The 21,099-nt window shown below is 31.6% G+C and overlaps 1 protein-coding gene across 2 annotated transcripts in view; it reads left to right on the forward strand.

Annotated features, from left to right (window-relative positions):
* Window positions 1-21,099, forward strand: part of LOC107443859 (potassium voltage-gated channel protein Shal) — a 62,644-nt gene that overhangs the window by 26,652 nt on the left and 14,893 nt on the right. The window lies entirely within an intron of this gene.

Raw genomic sequence — 21,099 nt, forward strand, 5'->3', positions numbered from 1 at the left:
TCTCTAAAACACTGGTCGACAATAACAAAATCAATACAAATTCAAAATAAATATTTGTTTACGTTATCAACGCATGCGCAATGAGAGATAATGTCTGCGTTGGACGAACTGCTCACGCTGAGCTAACAAAAAATTTTTTTTTGGCGTCAGCTCTACGTCAACTTTCCGCTGACGCCCAGATAAGGCGCTAGTTCTAAGAAACCAGGTCTTGAGCTAACAAACCAGTATTTTGTTGGCGTCAGCGTGACGTTGACGTCACGCCGACGCCCAGATAAGGCGCTTGTATTAAGAAACCAGACCTTTAGAATTTTATAGTGCGTCTAATAATTTAGCCAAAGACTGTATGTGGTCTTTTGCATCTAAATCAATAGCAGCAGAAACTTATGTTTACTTTTGATGGTCAAATTCAAACTCTTGAAAAAGTTTGAAGTGATCGAAATGCAGCATTTACTTCTTCTCAGTTTAGTAGATGTCTGAAACATTGAAAAATCAAACAATTATTGACTACAGCGCATAGACCGGAAGGTTGAATGCTTAGAACAAACCATAGTAACGAGTTTGAAATGTAAAATTAATGATTCTTCCAAAAAAATTCTTTAAACTCACTTGAAAAACAAAGTTTGTTTAATTATATAGTCAAACCTCTCTATAGTGAACTTTCAAGGAACCGAAATTTCGGTTCACTATATCCGGGAGTTCGCTCTGTCCGTACTGCGAACAATTTTAACTCATTATACCGAAGTACTAAATTTCATGACACATTATTTAAATCAATGACCCATAAAAAGAAATACAAAAATGATTAAAAAACAATATGTCGCAACAGAAAATGTGTTGACTTTTATTTTTTATTATTCTTCGTCTGGAGTACAAAAGAATTTAGGGATGGTTTTTATTTAGGAATGGAAAAGTGTGATAAAAGAAGCAAACAAGAATAAATGCTTTATGGCTACATTCCCCTCAATAGATGGTTTTAAAAATCAGTACAGTGCACTCCCGATTATCCGGGTTAATCACCGGGACAGGTCGCACGGACAATCGAAAAACACGGATAATCCGAAAGCTCATTTTATTAAAGAAAAAATCAATACCAATACAAAAAATATAAAAATTAATGACATTTGCTTGCTGTATAACATTAGACTAGGAATTTTCCTTTTAAAAAAATGTGCAATGCGCCATATATTGTCGCATATTTTACGAACCGCATTAATGTCACCGTAATCAAATACTACTCCCATATAAACTAATAAAGTTTCCACAGAGCAGCAGAATGAGAAATTGTATTTCCCTCATTTACTACATCTTCTGCACCAGTTACTATCAACATTATTTGATTTAACAGCATAACGATGTCCTCATCTGTCAAATACTGGAAGCCAGGCTCACATGCATCACTTTGAAATCAATCTTCTAAATTTTCTTCATCAAGAATTTCGAAACCTTCGATTTCTGCTTGTTCAAGAATACTATTATTATATTCTTCTTGAATATCTGAAGAAGATTGTTCAACAAGAGGTACCATCTTTCTCCACGATCGTGATAACGTAGACGATTTTACCTTTGGCCATGCTGCTGATATTCCATATACAAGCAATCCAATAACGAATATTGTTTCCAAAAATTGGGTAGTGTTATAACTTCATGTATCAAATTTTTTTAATCTTGAAAAAGTTTCTCTTAAAATTTTTTGTTGAGTCCGGAATGAGCACGGATAATCCACAAACCGGATAATCCACGCACGGATAATCGAGAGTGCACTGTATATGCATTTTACAAAGAAATTTTAAAATTAACAAAAAAATGCAGAAACAAAATCAGTTGAAGGCAAAAAAAAGTTCATCCAATTTCCTCTCTTGTAATGGTTCACTATAACAGCAAAAAATAGTATTACACGTGTTATAATAATATTATACGTATACAAGGCAAGGGAGCGAGCATTTCGTTCATTATATCCGGGAGTTCATTATAAACCATGTTCACTATAACGGGGTTTGACTGTAATAAAAAAGTAAGTGAAGAAAATTATTTGTCTCCACATTCGGTATCTAAATTTTCCATTTATTAACTCTTTATCAGATGAAATTTATCCTCCAATAGAACAAGCTAAAAAAATTGCTGTTGAAAGAACAATACAATGTCATGAAAAAAAAAAAAATTATTATAATCCAAGATTCGCTCCTATCGAATTTTTTCTTAACGATACTGTAACGTATGAAGATTTTAAACACCATAATGCTAATAAACCTACCTTTAGTGGTCCATACAAAATTCTTGAAAAGATTTCTGAAGTTAATTACAAAATAAATAAAAAGAAAGTACAGAAGTATCAAAATTGCTAAGGTACCAACCACCTGACAAACTAAAATTGTCTCATAAGTACTAAACAAATGTAATAATCTGAATACTAACATGGCTACACCCAAAATTGTAAAAATCCCTTGAAAAATCGCTTTTCTAATGTTGACCATTTTATATTAATTAAATGATGCACATGCAAAAAGAATTTTTCGTATTTGAGCATTTACGAGCAAGTTAATTACGCTTTCTCATGCCACTCCTCTTTGTTTACATTTCTACTGTCACCTGAAACCTTATAATTTTTAGTACTTATATTCATTATTACTAGAGCCCGGATTTTGATGACCTAAAAAATCTCAACTAATGCCCTTAAAAAGTGCAAAAAATGCCCTTAAAAAGGGCAAAAAATGTCCTTAAAAATCCAAAAATTGTGCAAAAAATGCCTTAAATAAAGTAAAAATATTGAATTAAAAAATGTTTTGCTCTTTAAAATTATTATGAGTCATTTAAAAAATATAAAGCAATGCAATACTTGTTCTACGTTCATTAAAGTTTGAAAAATATGTTTTATATCCTAAAATAACAAAAAAAGGAAAATATATTGACACCAAAATATTTTTATTTTGTATAGAAACTTTAATGGATATAACAACTTCCATCTCATAATATTACTAAATATCAGAATTACATTGGATTATTAAATGTTTTTTGATAATTTGAAATGTAAACGAGCGTCTCTTGTCTGAAAGTAAATTTTCATTCCTGCAGAAGCTTCTTTCAACGTCTACTGATGTTATAGGTGCGTACTTGAAAAAGACGGTCTCACTTAATTACAATTCTTCTTCAATTTGAAAAGATTTTGCTTCACCTGTTAATATTCTATAGATTTTCCTCATTGTTTGGAAGCCAGTGTAATAATGGAAATTGATAAAAAATAATAAAAATTGGAAAAAATTAACAAAAAACTTTAAAAAATGCATTAAAATGCAAAATACGCCCCAAAATTTAAAGAAAAATGCCCTATAAATCTAAAAAAATGCTCTAAAAGACAAAAAAATGTCCAAAAATGCAAAAAAATGCAAATGTCATCAAAATCCGGGCCTTAATTATTACTTATAATTTAGTGTTTATTACTCATAATTCTTTAATTCCTTACGATTAGATATATCAATTTTGTTTGTATGTTATCAAAGTTCAAAATTTCAATGAGCAAATTTATGAAAAATAAAATAATTGTGTATTTTTTGGCAATTTTTCTGATTCTTTTTATTGTAATACCGTATTGGCTTCCACCTTAGTTTCTGAATATCTACTACCTAAATTTGCTAAATTTATATAAAAGTAGTTGGTTCTGATATAAAAATACATATTAATTATTAAAACCATAAGAATTTGTAAAACATTTTACAATATTCGTGTTATTTTGCTTTTGTATGACAAAAACTTTCTTTTTTACATGGAACTGGAAATTGAAATAGTTCCATGCGCTATGATTTTGTTGACTATCCCACGAAACTTTTTTGACACACTCTCTAGATCAATAAAAAAAACTTGTTGAGAGAAAATTTCAAAATAGGGTGTCACATCATATTTAAGAGTCATTTCAATGTTCCAAAAGGTTCATAGAGGGACGATTTTCATGTTATTGTTTTTGTGTGTGTGTGCTGAAACTTGCTTTTTCTACTCTATACGGAAATTAGTAGTAAAATGTGTAAATTTCTTTCCTACAATTTGAAGATAAATGTAAATAGAGGTGAAATTAACAAATAATTTTTGAATTTAAGGAAAAAGTTTGTGCAATGAGCTTATTTAAACTTAATATCTTAACATTAATAAAACTTAATTTTAATAAAACCTAATATTAATAAATCGACTATCTTTTTAAAAAAATATTCAAATTTTTCATGTTATAGCATGAAAAATGTATAATTTTTTTTTATATTCTCTATTTAAATTTAAACAATCTCTGCAAGTTACAGCAATGTAACATTATTTTTGAAGAAAAACTTATTAAGAGCCCCTTGTAGCCTTAATAATAGAATCTATTTAAAATTTAATCTTTTAATGTATATTTTATATTAAATTTAATGCTTCAATGGTTTTTCATTGTTATATGAGAAATCGAATTCTAAAAAAAATGTATATATATACCGAATATGACCTGTCAAAACATGACCTGTCAAGAGCTTAGTGTTTACCCTTATTTGATAAAAAATTTTTTATGGGATAATGAATTTCATTCCTTCTCTATTAATCATTAGCACCACAAATAGATAAATTTCTATAATGTATATCTTATAATGTAACAATTGCCCGGTATACATTTGCCCGATATACCCTACACTGATGGTTTTTCAAGGTCAAGGGTCACTACCCGGTATTTGCTCGTATCTGCCCGATACTCCAAACACTGATGTTTCTTCTAATCTATCGTCAGTAAGTATTAAAATATCGAATAAATGTAATTATATCCACGAATAAATTAATATCAAATCGGATGTCATAAATATTTCGCACATTCACCAAAGCGACTGTGTGATTGTCAAAATTCACCGGTGAAAGTCAACAACCACCGATTTCGCTCATTCACAGTAACATGCACATCATTTACATAATAACCTCACCAGGACGTTTATTTTCATACTTTGCCGAAAAAGGAGCCGGCATTATATATAATGCCTAGGCAAAGTATGTCATACTTCTCATATTTCATACTTTGACTAAAAACATCAGGCATTATATATAATGCCGGCATTTCATACTTCTCCGGTCGCATATATATTTCAAGTTTTTGAAGAAGTTTTACATTTTTCAAGAGGATTTTCATTTTTTCTATTTTGACCGAAAGATTTATTTGAATTGTAATGATATTTCTCAATATTTCTCAGAAATAATATTTCTCAGTGAAAAACTTTATCGTGAACTGTAAGAAAGGCTTACAAACGAAGATTAAGTTGTTCAATTTATTAGTAGCACTAGGATAAAAGAAAAAAAATTCTGCAGCATTTTAATTGGGTAAAATTTTTATCATTTTTGGAAAAGAAGTGCTTAAGTACATTTCTTAATAATTTTATGCATTGATTGTATGTTAATAGTATATTATAGTTTTTTGTCTTTTCGTGAGAATTGCGTTTCTCATATAAGAAAGTTGTTGCAAGTAACTTACAATTTTTTTCATTTAAATTTTTTGTTCTTAACTTTTAAAGATAAACAAAAAGGAGAGATTTCCATTCATTTTCAAGAGTCATTTAAACTTTGTATCTCTGTGCTAAACCGAAGAACTGGTTAGTTATTTTATTTTATAACCGTCGTTGAACAGCCGACCCAATTTTTATGTGTTTACAACTACTAACGTTCAACTCCGTAGCCTTGTCATTTTGAACCCAATACAGAAGACAAAGGAACTCCAGGATCAAGCATTGGGAGAAATTTTACCTTCGTAGTGAACTTGCCGATGGAACTATCCCGTATTTGCTTTATATGAAGAGGAAAACCACGAAAACCGTCCATGGTTAGTCTGATAGCAAGGTGATTTTAACCCATGTTCCATCTACCACTGAGGGTATTTTACGTCAGCACTGTGGTTGGTGCGAGCCGGGTGCGGAATTCGTATCCACTAGCTATCACTAGGATTCAAACTCGGTTCACCTCAATGGGAGGTGAGTACTCTATCCCCTGAGCCTCTACTGCTCACTGGGTTAGTTATTAACTGAGGGAAGCAAGTTGTAAGTAACCATCCTCAAGATTCTCTCACTGTGTCATGGGGAAAGGAAAATCCAACCATTGCTGAGATGGCAATTTTATTTTATATTATAACTGTCGTTGAACAGCCGACCCAATTTTTATGGGTTTACGACTACTAACGTTCAACTCCGTAGCCTTATCATTTTGAACCCAATCCAGAAGACAAAGGAACTCCAGGATCAAGCATTGGGAGAAATTTGCCTGCGTGGAAGACTTTGAGGATGGAATTGTTGGCAGTACAAGTATTTCTGTCATGCTGTATTTAAATCAAAGGAATGCCACCGACTCGCCTCCTTCCACAGCCTCAAATATCCATAAATAATAGAAGAGACAGAAAGAATGAATTGGGTCAAAGCACATGTGGGTAACTACGCGGGTGGACGAGAAAATGCCGCAGGAAAAAGGCCAAACGAAAACAACACTGGAGAGACATGAAACTTTGGAAAATTATTGGCAAAGTCAGTAAGAGTGGCAGGAGGACTTTTTTTTTAAATATCCACACTTGAAAAGTTCAATTTCTACTTGAATCAACTAAGAATGGTAACGGGTTGTTCAGTACTTCAAAAATATTTTAAAAAGCTTGCTCGTATTGTGGAACATTTGAGAAGATAATGTTTCAGATACCACGTGACTGTTTCATGGAAAATAATACCGATGAGCTGCTATGGCATGTGTGGGAAGAGTTGTAATCGACGATGTCAACCTTCACCTATAAAAAAGTAACTCATCATGGAATTAACGTCTTATATGCTTTTGAGAATTGTAATTATAATTTTGCAGACACACTACAGTACTGCCCAGCCAGAAATATAGCTGTGATCGAATTCGGTGAATGAATACCACTAGTTGAGTCATTGCTGTCCTGTGAGAAGACGGGAGAGCTGTATTAAGATCACCGGACTTTTTGAGTGCTGATAGTGAGAGCTGTATTAAGTACACAGTCGTGGTCGCTACTGTGCTGCCTTTAGCAGACGAGTAAATACGCTGTGCGTGATCGAGACTGAGTAGCAACAGCGCGAGGAGGTGGATCACAAGTCAACTTTTCATTGAGTACCATCCCTCGAGGTAGGCGTGTTCAAATCGTAGTCTGTCAAGATAGGCACGATCGCATCATGTCCGAAGTGGGGTTATCGACATTGTCAAGCTTCGTCTATGAAAAGTTAGCCCACCATAGAAGCGAGTTAACATGTCTTATATACTAGTGAATGTTGTAGTGGTAGTCACACTACAGTATGCAATTTTGGTCTACAAAATGGTTGTTATAATACATCAAACATTAAAAGATCTTCTTGATCTCATAACTCCGTTACCTCCAATTATTTTTACATCTACTATCTGCTTTAAATTGTTCCTTAGACTCTGAAAGTTTTACTGTGGGATTTTAACAGGAATCTATGATTTTTTAAAAGAACTTTTACTATTTAACTAAGCTCTTACCGTGAAATTTTACACGAACTTTTATTTACTTAACTCTAGTTTATTTACTTAAAAACTTTTAAATGTCATCTTAACACAATGATTTTAAATTCTTTTTTTAAAACTTGCTTACTATTTTGAATGTCTATTTACTTATAATGTTGAACTACTTTTAATGTGTTTTGGGGACTGTTAATGCGAGAGATAATAATAGTTGAAAGTCACATGCGTCAGGAATGCAAATGTGTGTGCAAATAATTTCAGAAATATTGTGAATATTATGCTAAGAAATCATCAGGGAATCCTTTTTTTCAGAACCCTCAGAACCCTTTCAAAAATTAAAAACAGTTTCTTAATATATATATATATATATTATCAATGACTTTGCACTACTTTATATAATTAAAGTATTTGTTTTGATGTAGAAATACCTGTTTGAGAGTAATCAAAAATACTTGTACCATATTATTTGTATGTAAATGTTATTAATATTTCAAAATCTTACATAGCAGACTTACATTGCATGACTTTTATAAAAGAAACTTTTGTTCAGCTTGTACGCAGGGTAAATTTAATTTTGAAATTCAATAACATGATGTACTTCCAATGATGTTCCCAAGTTAATAAATCTTTGTTGTAATATAATATTACTATTCCTTAAATTCTTTGCTTAATCTTTGTTTAGTTTGTTTTGAAATTGTTATTAATTGATAATTCTATATATACATACTAATAAAAAAGTTTAATTTCTTTTTATGCAAAGCATGAGTCTGTATATAACTTATTACCCATTGACAAAATGAGTCTCGGTTTGGATTTGATGGTATCCTCAAATTTTTCAACTACAATAATCAAGAGTAATAGTAAACAGTGCACATGCGTCATCATTGCATACGTTGCTATGGCGACCGCTGCTGTTTGATAATATTTTTAGAATTCTTTTTTTCACTTTTAATATTGCTATGCATTAAGTTGGTGAGTTTATTTTTGATATATGGGACCAGAGAGATCCCATAAATACTCCTTGAGTTGCGAATAAAAGAGAATTTCATTATTTGAACAATATTTTTTAAATTTTGTTTTAATTAAGAATCAGAAATTCTACTCTACAGTTCAAACTGGATCGTTTTCAATACCAATGCAGGTGAATATCACTAATTAAGAAGATCCAAATTGATTGACACGGTCCCCCTTAAACGTTACACACAAACGGAAAAAACGAAAGGATTCCGTTCAGAAACGTAGGCATGAAGCCTGTCCCTCAGTGGTTGAGAGAATTGAATCCTACTGAAGAGCGAATGGTGGCTCTCCGAACACCTTTCGAGAAAATACGAGAACTTGGTGTTGATCACCAGTTAGGGATAAAAGAATCCATTGTCTACATACCCAATCACTTGCACAGGACCGTAGACTGTCTTTCACGCAATACAAATGATTAATTCACTATTTATGTAAAATTGAAAAAGAAAGCCTAGCTTTCAAATCATATTTCACGTATGAATCCGAAACGGGTGTATGATGCAGCTTACAATCACCATTGTACCCATCCGAAAATGTTAATCTCTATTGGCAGTTCTATTCAATCATCAAAAGAATTGAGACAGAATGTGTCTGAGCTGCATTCAAATATGTCTGCAAAAATTGTGCATGGAGCAGTTCAGGATAAACAGTTAAAGATATCCAGGATGAAAACCCAATAAAGTAGCTTATCCAAAAAATATTTATACAACAGCCAATGGGTAACCTGTGATTAACTTGATGCGATCAAAAAAAGAATTATAATTACACTTTTTAGCATTTCAAAGTGTTTTCCTTTAAAATATGTTAAAATTTCCATCAAATAACCGAAAGTAATTTTGAAATCTCATATAATAAATTAAAACTCCAATTGCATAGTTTTTATTTGTTTGGTTCTGCAATCATACTTGATAAATTTCAGGTAGAGATTTTAATTTTTTAAGAGCGTAAGGAGTAAAGATTATTAAATGCATGTTTAAAATCAATTCTTATATGTACTGCAATAAAGCTAGCTAAAAATAAAATATATGTTCACAGTTCATGTTTAATAATTATTATTGTTGTGTACTTGCATTTGAAAAAAAAAGGTCACGAATACCCGCACATGTGAACTCAGAGCCTGCTAATCGTCTGTTAGCAAATTGGTGTGTTAAGATCTCCACCAGAGAGAATGTTAAAAAGAAGGTTAAGTTAATTAAATGCAGCACCATAAAGCATATTAAATTTGTGAAATATAATACTTTCTCGTCTACGACTTTTACATAACTTGGATTTATTATTGGTTTATCTAATTTTATTGTAACCGTGATATATTTTTGTTTTGTGTACCTGGCAACTTCGATGCATGATTAGTTTGTTTATGTTCTACCTGGCTTCGTGCCTGTCCTTGTGTAAATATATCTCGGTAGAATTGAAATCCTTGTGAAATAATATAGGCTGTGTTACCTAAGAAAATGGGTACTTGACAGGCTTGGCTTACTCCAAATAAATTGAAAAGAACAGTTGCTAATGTAAACAAATGCCACGTTTCAACAACCAATCAGGATCGAGATACCCACACTACGTCACTGCCAGGTATCAATTTGATGTTTTACTTACCTTATATTTATCTTAAATCCATAAATTAAAAAAATATTACACAGAAGCGTAAAAAACAAAATATATTTTAAACAAAAATNCGTCCTCTCATTTTTCAACTACAATAATCAAGAGTAATAGTAAACAGTGCACATGCGTCATCATTGCATACGTTGCTATGGCGACCGCTGCTGTTTGATAATATTTTTAGAATTCTTTTTTTCACTTTTAATATTGCTATGCATTAAGTTGGTGAGTTTATTTTTGATATATGGGACCAGAGAGATCCCATAAATACTCCTTGAGTTGCGAATAAAAGAGAATTTCATCATTTGAGCAATATTTTTGTTTTAATTAAGAATCAGAAATTCTATCCTACGGTTCAAACTGGATCGTTTTCAATACTAATTCAGGTGAATATAACAAATTAAGAAGGTCCAAATTGATTGACACGGTCCCAAAAGTTAGAGTTGAAACAAGAAAAAAACAATGCCAAGGCCTAAACTTACCGAGGCTGGAAAAAACCAAAGAACGTAGACGGGAATACACACACAAACGGAAAAAACGAAAGGATTCCGTTCAGAAAGGTAAGCAAGAAGCCCGTCCCTCACTAAAGTATCAAAGTAGTTGAGAGAATTGAATCCTACTGAAGAGCGAATGGTGCCTCTCCGAACCCCTTTCGAGAAAATACGAGAGCTGGGTGTTGATCACCAGTTAGGGATAAAAGAATCCATTGTCAACGTACCCAATAACTTGCACAAGACCGTAGACTGTCTCCCAAACAATATAAATGATTCATTCACTATTTATGTAAAATTGAACCTTATATTCATCTTAAATCCATAAAATAAAAATATATTATACAGAAGCGTGAAAACAAAATATATTTTAAACAAAAATATAAGGATAAAATTTAAAGTAAACTAGATATCAATACATGTGTTATTAACATTGACGACGCTATTTTAATTTCTGTAAAATATATCTGACTTAAAACGAAGAATTGATTTATTTTTGAACAAATTGAGGAGAATTATATTATTAAACATTAAAAATTGGGGAGAATTATAAATATTAGATTAATAATTGTTTTATAGCCGTCGTTAAACAGTTGACCCAATATTGGGTTTGCGACTGCTAATGTTCAACTCCGAAGCCTTGTCATTTTGAGCCAATCCAGAAAACAAGGAAACTCTTGGATCAGTACCCCCAGAGGTATGATTTGTCTTGGGAACATGGAGGACTTTATGAGCCGACAGATTTGACGTCACCATTTACTACACGGAGAGTCTTCGGTCGGCGGGAATCGAACCCACGACCTCAGGTGGATTATTTTTCTAGGACATGGGCCCAGTGCCCTTCCAACCAGGCTATCCCGGCCCGGAGAAACGGGGAGGGGCTACAAAAAGAAGAGAAATTCCATTCAAAACACAATCTGTAGTTGGTTACAAGTATGAGGAATGTTTCAATGCACCTTTTATTTGGTCCTAGTGTGTTAAAAGGAATGTCTGCTCTTTGCCAATCAGAATTCTCTTTGATTTTTTAAATTTCGTCCCTTTGTTAAGCGCTTCCCTGATTATCCCGAGTTAACTCGGGTATCTATATATTGCAAACATTTATTATCCCGAGAAAACTCGGTCATAGCAGAATTCGTCAGTCCATTTTGTTTTATCCCGTTTTAACTCAACCCGAAAGAAAAAATAACCTGCCGTGATTGGTTTGACAAGTTTTGTTCGGAAGATTTGCTGTAGGATTGTGGGATTGCACACGTGTTCTGTACGATTGTACACACGATGGTTGCCGAATTTAAATAGAAAAAAAAATGGCTTGTCCCTTCTCCGGTGTTTGAAAAGTATCACTTTGTGTTCTTCCTTGCTTTAAGAACTATTATACAAACTAACTTATTTCATTTGCCCCGAGATAACTCGGAATAGTAAACTGATGGTGAATTAAATGTTTTTTTACGCATTTAAAAATGTGAATTTCAAGATTGCGTATTATGCTTTGTTTTGGTCCCTTGTATTTATTAATGAAATAAAAAAATATGGTGATCTTTTACATTTTATTTTAACAACAAAAAAATGGTGAGGGAAAGGGTTAAACGAGTCTCTTGCATGTCAACATCCATTCACAGTCGCGTTTCCAAATCGGAAGTTCTTCCAGTGCTGATTATTATGTGAACTCCATCCAAAATCCTCTTCAACGTTTGCCAACTATTATATATTTTTTTTTAAAGATGAATTGTTTTGTGGATTTACTTGGACGATTAACAAGAGAGAGAGAGAGAGAACAAAGATATTTTCTGAAGTTTATGAGATAAAAACAACAGAGTGTTTTTTTTATTGTAGGAAAACATTTTATTCCGGGGTTTCTTTTTGTTCTATGTTATTTAACTCTTTGTTCCCGAAGTTAATATATTGAATCAAGAGCAAAGGATGTTCTACATTCCAATCGTGTATTTTAATTCTTTTTGTTCGTCTGTTCTGAGTTATTTAACTCCTTGTTCCCGAAATTAATATATTGATTCAAGCAAGGATGTTCTATATTTTAATCGTGTATATTAATTCTTTTTGTTCGCATGTTCTGTGTTATTTAACTCTTTGTTCCCGAAATTAATATATTGATTAAAGAGCTAGGATGTTCTATAGTTTAATCGCGTTTATTAATTCTTTTTGCTCGAATGTTCTATAATATTTAACTCTTTGTTCCCGAAAATAATATGTTGATTAAAGAGCAAGGGTGCTCTATTTTAATCGTGTTTATTAATTTAGATCCAAATATTTTTTATTTTGAAGGATGATTCAGAATTAAGGGCTATTTGTCAACAAAGATCTTTTTCTTAAAATTCTTTTCTTTGGTTCATTTTTCGAATTTATGTTAGTATAAAGGGTAAGAATAGTGATGTCGAATATAAACTGCTGTTCGTAGAAAATGCAACACCATGAAAGAATCATCAGAATCAAATGAAATTTANTTTGTTCCCGAAAATAATATGTTGATTAAAGAGCAAGGGTGCTCTATTTTAATCGTGTTTATTAATTTAGATCCAGATATTTTTTATTTTAAAGGATGCTTCAGAATTAAGGGCTACTTGACAACAAAGATCTCTTTTTTTTAAATTCTTTTCCTTGGTTCATTTTTCGAATTTATGTTAGTATAAAGGGCAAGAATAGTGATGTCGAATATATATTGTGTCTTCAAATACTAAATTTTAATATTTAGCATAGAAAAAAGAGCATTTTACATCAATTGAAAGAGATGTTTATAGGTTTCATATAAACATTCATATTATAAGATTTATATTTTTAGAGCTTCATTTAAAAAAAAAAAGAATATCATCATACTTACAAAGTTCGATTAAAACAAACACAGAATCCAATGAACGAACGAAGTGAGCTTGATGCTAGTCTTAGATCAAACACTTAAGCGTATTTCCTCAAACAGATGAAGTTACTTTTCTCATTCACAACAAAGAACTGAAATATCAAGCGAGTGAACTGTCATGAGAGTGAAAATGGAATACAACTTCTAATATGACTCCCAAATTTAAAATTAAACTATTTCCATTTAGACATTTCTATCGTAGGCAAAGAAATATAAAAAGCTGTGAAAAAGGTAAAAAGACCTTATTTTCTTTTTATTAAACTATGCAAAAATAAATTTATTTTGCATTGATTTTTTTTCAAAAACAATCACGTAGAAGAAAAATAAATGATGGAATGAGTTACTATAAATGAAAGAAAATATAAATTAAAAGCGATAAGTTTTGTGAACAGCATATGACCAGCAAATAAATGAAACCTTTAATATAAGATAATTACACAAAGAAAATCAGAAAAAAACACAGAAAAAAAAGAGTAAAAGACAAAACAGTGAAAATAAGTATTAAAAATAAACTCAGTGGTGTAATGGCCGATGGCGGGCAAAGGCTTACAGTGACATGTCAGAAAAAAAAAATATATATATTTATATATATATAGTAAACGCAGAAGCAGAAGTTAACGTTTTCTAGCATTATATTATTATCGCCTAAGTAAAATGTATCGACTCAATAGCATAACAAACACTAAAAAACTTAAACCTATTTTTCGTTAACTTAATTTGAGAAATGAAAAACAATAATAAAAAAAAACGAAATAAAGCACAATAAAGAGAAAAAGGGGAAAAAAGAGAAAAACGAAGAAAATTAAGAAGTTTTACTTACTGCTCATAAGCTGCAAGTATATAGAGCTCATAAAATAAATTAAAAATGATAGAGAAAACACGGAAAATAATAAAGATAGGAGAAAAACTATTAAATAAAATATTTTTAAAAAATCTCATACTTGAACGAAAAGATAATTCATTTTTTGTACGTGACTTTTTGCAAGAGATCATCAGTTTAAGATTTTCTCTAACATTTATAGAGAAGTGCTTCGATTTTGTGTGATTCGCTCCACAATGCCTTAATAAAGATTGATTTTTTTTTTCTGGCCTCTGCCTACTCTTATAGCTTGTCCCGATTAATTCCGTTTTTTTTTAAAAAAATAAAAAGGTCAGAAAGCAAAATAAATAAAAGATATAACCTCGTCGTCAGCTCACACGTTTATATTCTCAAATTAGAGTGCTTTCTAATATTGCATTAATGTAACTGAAGCAAAATATATCAATACAGAAACAGAAAATAAGACATTTAAAACAAAAAAAATTAAAAAATGCAGAATTAAAAGCAAATTATAAAGTACGAAGTAAGAGTAGCGAAATAAACCTACTGAAATCTTGCAAATATGATTTTGAAAAATTTTCGTAACTAGTTTACCAGATTACAAATTATTAAATTAAAGCGCAATTAGAGAATATTGGAATATATTTTATGGCGCGTTTCTACTGACGTGCGGAACCACATTTGATTTGTTTGTTATCTAGGATTGGCCCGAAACTGGGTTTGTGCCAGGTAATTATACTATACTGAATCATCATCACTAAGGCCCGGATTTTGATGACATTTGCATTTTTTTGCATTTTTGGACATTTTTTGTCCTTTAGAGCATTTTTTGAGATTTATAGGGCATTTTCTTTAAATTTTGGGGCGTATTTTACATTTTAAAGCATTTTTTTAAATTTTTTGTTAATTTTTTTCTAATTTTTATTATTTTTTATAATTTTTTATTATTACACTGGCTTCCAAACAATGAAGAAAATCTCTAGGATATTAACAGGTGAAGCAACATCTTTTCAAATTGAAGAAGAATTGTCAGTAAGTGTGACCGTCCTTTTCAAGTACGCACCAATAACATCAGTAGACGTTGAAAGAAGCTTCTCCTGGTATAAAAATTTGCTTTCAGACAAGAGACGCTCGTTTACATTTCAAAATATTAAAAAAAAATTTAATAATCCACTGTAATTCTGATATTTAGTAATATTATGAGATGGAAGTTGTTATATTCATTTAAGTTTCTATACAAAATGAAAATGTTTTGGAGTCAATATATTTTCCTTTTTTTTGCTATTTTAGGATATAAAACATATTTTTCAAACTTTAATGAACGTAGAACAAGTATTGCATTGCTTTATATTTTTGAAACGACTCATAATAACTTTAAAGAGTAAAACATTGTTTTAGTTCAATATTTTTACTTCTATTTAAGTCATGTCATAAGGCATTTTTAGCGCAATTTTCGCATTTGAAGGGCATTTTTTGCACTTTTAAGGGCATTTTTTGTACTTTTAAGGGCATTTTTTGCAGTTTGTAAGGGCATTTTTTGCACTTTTAAAGGGCATTAATTGAGATTTTTTAGGTCATCAAAATCCGGGCTTTAATCATCACCAATGGCTCGACAGGCTAGGGTGGGTCTTGGCCTTCTCAAGTAGTTTTTTCCACGCCAACCTTTTTCCTGCTGGTGTTCTCTAGTTTTTAGTTTTGAAGAGCAAGAGGTCTTTTTCTAGGCCATCTGTCCATCTCAATTATGGCCTACCTTTTTTTTGAGATCTGACATTGAAAACTCTTTTTGTGATACGGTCTTCGTCCCTTCTTATAATGTGGGCTGTCCATTTTATTCTTTTATTAAAGTTAATAATGTCAGGTTTATTATATGAATGATAAAGCTTCTAAGCCATTCCTCCAAAAATACTTCTCAGCATCTTTCTCTCGAAGATACCCAACATAACCTCATCCTTACAAGATAGGTTCCAGGTTTCACAAGCATGTGTTAAAATTGATCTTTAAAGATATTTACATAATAAAACTTTTGTTTTTCTATGAATTACATTAGATTTTATGCATTTCCGAATTCCAGTAAAGCATTTATTGGCTATAGTAATTCTTCTTTGTATTTCCATTGTGGTATATTGTTCCTGTTGTTATACTGAATAATACAAACATTATAATTAACAAAAGATCGAATTCTAAGTAGAGCATTTTAATTTAGATGATTTTTAGAGAAATTATTAACATTCATTGAAAAAAATCCTTTATTAAATATTAGAAGAATTTGAGCCAGGAATAATAATTATAACACACAATTATCTCAATTTTACACCGAGCTTAATTGCAAATTTTAGAAAAGCTTGACAATTTTATTCTTTTGCTAAATAAACAGAGCTATGTCAATTTCAATATGAAAAGCATGATTCTGTACAATGATAAACTCAAATTGTTCAAGAAAGCGTTAATTTTATGAAGAAAAAAAATATTAAACATGATTTTCATGTAGGCTTCTGTCTATTGTGCAGTAATCCATTGAAAATTCCGGAAATGTGTCAAGTACCTGTATGGAAACAATTCAAAGAAACTAGTTGAAAAATATTATATTTTAATGAGTTTTAGAAATGCAGTGCTATTATGAGATAATAAACTTAAAAATTTTTAAATGAAAAAAAAATATTATTGCGTATTAGTCAAGATAAGACTTGAAAAAGTGTAATGGTTAAATTTCATTTTATAGACGATTATGAACAAGCTTAGACGAGTCTTTTTTTAATGTGATTATCCCGACTGTCGAAAGAGTTGAGCATGTGTTTCTATTTTATATCTGACTATTAATGTTCAACTCCGTAGTCTTGTCATTTTGAACCCAGAAAACAAGGGAACTCTTGGATCAAGCATTTGGAGACATTTTTGATAGAAATAACCTACATTCAGGGTTAAATGGAGTGAAAAACCGCGAAAACTTCCCAATGTTAGCCCGATGACAACGGGATTCTAACCTACGATCAATATACTACTAAAAGTATACGTCACTACTGTGGTCGGTGTGAGCCGGGTGCTGATTCGTAACAGCTGGGATTCAAACCTGACTATGGGAGGCAAACGTGCAATCCCCTTAGCCTCCACGACTCCCTTAACCATCCATTTAATTTTATAACCGTCGGTTAAACAGACGACCCAGTATTGAGTTTACGACTACCTATGTTCATCTCAGTAGCCTTGTAATTTTGAACCCACAAGACAAGAGTTAACAATTTATTTTGCATTTTATTTTGTAACCTGTGTTAAGCAGCAGACCCGATTCGAACTTGGCAATTATCAATGCGCAACTCCGCGGTCTTGTAATTTTGAGTCAACCCAGAAGACAACGGAACTTCTCGATAAAGCATGGGGAAAAACTAGCATTCGTAGGGGACTTTTTGATGGAACTGGCCCATACTTGCGTTACATAAAGAAAAAAACCACGAAAATCTATCACGGTTATCCTGATGGCGAGAGGAATCCAACCCTTGATCCGCCTTCTACTTCGAATATTTTACTTCAGCGTTCTATGGTCAGAGTGAGACGAGGGCTAAATTTGTATCGACTAGCCATCGCTGAACCATTTATTATTATTATTACAACTGTCGCTGAACAGTCGACCCAATTTTGAGTTTACAACTACCAATATTCAACTTCGTAACCTTGTAATTTTGAACCCAAACTAGATGACCAGTATCAAGTATTGGTTTCCATTCGTGGGAGACTCTTTTGATGGAACTAACCCGCATTTGTGCGGTACATGGAGAAGAAAACCACGTAAACCTCCCACGGTTAGCTTGACGGTAAGTGTATTCCAATGCATGATTCGTCTACAGCTGAGGATATTTTACATCCGCACTGTGGTCGGTTCGAAATTCGGGTTCAGAAATTCGCATCGACCAGCTATTGCTCCCCCTCAATGGGGCGGCAATATCTTTTAGTCCAAAAGTATACATTACTAATTTTAAAAATGGGCGCAAAATTAAAGAAAAAAAGTTTATTCTGTTTCCTTTCAGCAAATATCTTCAGGGTTCTAGGGGCTGACCTCGAATATGTGATGCAGACGATATTTTAAGTTTTAAAATAAGGCACAAAAACGTTTTTTTCTTCTTTTTTTTCAGTTTAATAAAGAGAACGTTAATTTTACTTTTTTTGCGTATTTCACGATATCTAGCTATTTTTTAGGCGAATTGCTTTTTTTGCCACGACAATTGAACATTTTTGCTGGCAAATTATGAATTTCGTTTATCCCAAAATAATTTTATGCAAAACAGAAATTTTTGTAATTATTTATTTATTTTTTTAACTAATAAAAATCGAAAAATTTTTTTTATCGAAAAGTCATCATCATAAATAATACGATTTTACATGATAAAATACGAAATTTGAGTTAGTTTGCTCGGATAGTTCCTAAAAAATCGCATTTTGAAAATACGACTTTTTTTAAAAATTGATTTCTCAGCAACTATTCGGCTGATTTCGTTCAAACTTTGTATTTTCCCATGTAAGAAGTGCATCAATAAAAATAATATAAAAGAATTGTATACTTTTCAATTCAAAAGTTTTTCGACCATTATTAATTATTAGAAAATAATTAATATTTACAAAAATTTATATTTTTCATGGAATTATTTTGGGATAAACGAGTTTTACAATTGTGTGCAAAAATTTTTCAATTCGCTCAAAAAATTGTCGAGATTTTGTAAAATACGCAAAGAAGTAAAATTAACGTTAAGGGGTCAAAACTTTGGGTCACTTTCCTGACCAAACTGTTGGGACCCTATTTCGGCTATCCGTCGCGGGTCAGAAATCGAAATCTTAGAAAAAAAGGGTATGTTTATTCAGAGAAAGTACGTTTTTGTATTTGATTTCATAACTTATATTGTCTGCTTTAATTAATTAGAATATTTGTGGTTAGTCCCTCGAACCTTCAAGCGAGAACATGAAGTTGCGATCATTAGATCAGAAGTTATTGAGTATTTTATTTTGCCCACTGTGCATAAAAAAAAAAAACGTTGCTTTTTAACCGCAAGAAATAATAAGAATAAACTTATAACAACATAAGTATGATGCAAACATGTATTACAATCATTGTAATTTAATTTTTAAAAACATCAACACAAACAATCAATTCATTTATTTAAGGTGCATCTAAAAAAAAATATGAATAAATGTCATAACACTCGAAAAAGAATATATTTTTTTCCCTGCTCCAAAATGCTCGAGTTCGCAATAGCAGAAAAACAAAGATGTCAACAACTTAAATGTCGCGCAATGTTGATGACGCTTCATTTAATTCGTTCCATACCAGAAGAGCAGAGGACGAACGTAAAATGATGCTCTTCCTTGGCTGCAGATGAAGTCCCTGAGAAAATAAAGACCAGATTTAAGAGTAAATATTTATGGCGCCATCTATCGATTGATTGCTAAACTAAATATATGCTTGCAGGATTTTTGTTTTGTTAGTTATTTCCTATGCCTTGCCAATTTTTTTCTTCAATTTCAATTGAGATATTACAACAAAAAATTCATTTAAACGAAGCTATTGAAAAGTAACAAGACTTGGCAAGCATATAAGCTTTTATTTTTATTTTTATAATCACTAATTACCCCTTTTATGTCTTACGTTTTTACTATAAGTATAGGTTCATACCTTAATCCCCCTAATTTTATCCTCTATATCAGGGATGGCGAACCAATGGCACGCGTGCCACTTATGGCACGAGACACAATATTTTGGGCACGCCACCGATCACAAAGTTCACTATGAAGCATATTAACAATTCAATTAAAATTCACAAAAAAAGAACAATTAAGGCCAAAAAGTAATTAATAACCATAAATTACAAGCGAACAATAAATAACTAGTATAAAAAATTAACAGTTCTGCTTAAACTAACATCTTACAACTTAATATAAGTTATTTGTCATCTAATCTGCAACAACAGAAGTCACACTTATGTTACTTTAAGTTGAATTACGCGTATAACTGAGACATTGCAAAAAAATTTTTTTTCGTACTAAATAAAGAGTTTTGAGTTGATAGTATTTAGTATTATTATTTACCCAATAATCACGAAGTCAAAACTATTTGTCGGCACGTCTATGACCTCATTAAAATACATTTTAGAAAAAATGGCACGTTGGTGCATGAAGGTTCGCCACCCCTGCTCTATATTAATCCCCTATATCAGTCTCTGTCATCCTAGTCGGAATTATTTATTGTTGAACGAAAGTATTCAGCAGGAATGAGCGTTCAACAATATTGTTGTAATATCAACAATATTATTAGTTCAACAATAACAAACCAGTGATGTCGGAAAACGTTGTCACGCCCAGGGCGATACAGAAAACGGTGCTCTTAACTTAATTTTGGAACTTAATTTTCTCTTTTATTTATTTTTTTAAATCCTTGAATCGCCTTGCTGGGGTAATCATATACAGTCCCTGGACAAATTATTAGACTAACTATAAGATTTTATGTAAAATCTTAATTGTGATACTTATACAGCTTTTATTGTTTTTATGTGACTGAAACCGGGCTTGCGATTCTTTACATTAGTGTATCAATTGGTTATATTAGACTAATATAAATGTGACGAGAAGGATAAATTAGCCGATATCTATCTATATTATATTATATAAAACGCTAATACGTACGTATGTATGTATCAATAAAACCGATGATATTTCTTTTCTCGCGCTGGCAACAGTTTTCATTTTTAATTGATTGGATTCGGCGCGCAAGAGCACGTAGTGAGCAACCAGATAACAATAACCAGAGTGAGCATTATCAGGTTGTTCAATTCAGATTCATGCACTAAAAACATGACAAT

The sequence above is a fragment of the Parasteatoda tepidariorum genome, chromosome 2, assembly GCF_043381705.1.
Source record: "Parasteatoda tepidariorum isolate YZ-2023 chromosome 2, CAS_Ptep_4.0, whole genome shotgun sequence".
NCBI lineage: Eukaryota > Metazoa > Arthropoda > Arachnida > Araneae > Theridiidae > Parasteatoda > Parasteatoda tepidariorum.